Here is a 762-nt window from a genome sequence, read left to right on the forward strand (position 1 = left end):
TCCTGCTGAGTGGTGTATTACTCCAGGTGTGCCTGCAGTGTTGGCAGCACACCTGACAGCATGCAGCAGACCCTGCTATAAGGGGGCTCTGCTCTATGTTTTTAGACTGACCTTGAACCCAAGTGGCTTATGCCTTCTTTAAATATCTGGTGGTTGATAACCCAACCCTTCAAGTTGTCAGTGCTTGTAGAGGAAGGAAAGGGAGGAATTCATAGCCTACAGTATTGTCAGCCCCGTGGGCTGTAGCCAAGATGACAGACTTTAGGGGAAATGTTACCTATTCACCTGAGACACGTGGTCTGCTTCACTGGACAAGTCAGCTGGTTTCAATGCATTATAGAAGACTGAGATGGGAGAGAGCTGTGGAGGCACCAACCACACAGCAGAGAAGTAATCAAAGTGGAAATGAAGTTTTGGGATGAGTGGATAGGTCCCCTGAAGGTCACTGAGAGCTGCACACATTAAAAGTGTGGGATGAGAAGAAAATGTTACAGAAGCCTACTACAGGATCTCAAAAAAAATGAGCTCATTCTAAAAGTATGACATGTCTATAGGGAAGTCTAGAAGGTAGAAGGTTTCTCTCCACAGATGATATTGCTAATCTGATTTATTTATACTCTTATATTCATGAGTGCACACAGAATTTTGCTGTTGTTACAGATATTATCTTCTAAATCAAGACCATAAAAATTAGATGTTTACTGACAATTTTGTTTCCTAGAGCTTTCTGCAACAGCTTAAAAATCTTTCCTCCTGACTTGC

Source organism: Geospiza fortis, unplaced genomic scaffold (genome assembly GCF_000277835.1).
Source record: "Geospiza fortis unplaced genomic scaffold, GeoFor_1.0 scaffold240, whole genome shotgun sequence".
NCBI lineage: Eukaryota > Metazoa > Chordata > Aves > Passeriformes > Thraupidae > Geospiza > Geospiza fortis.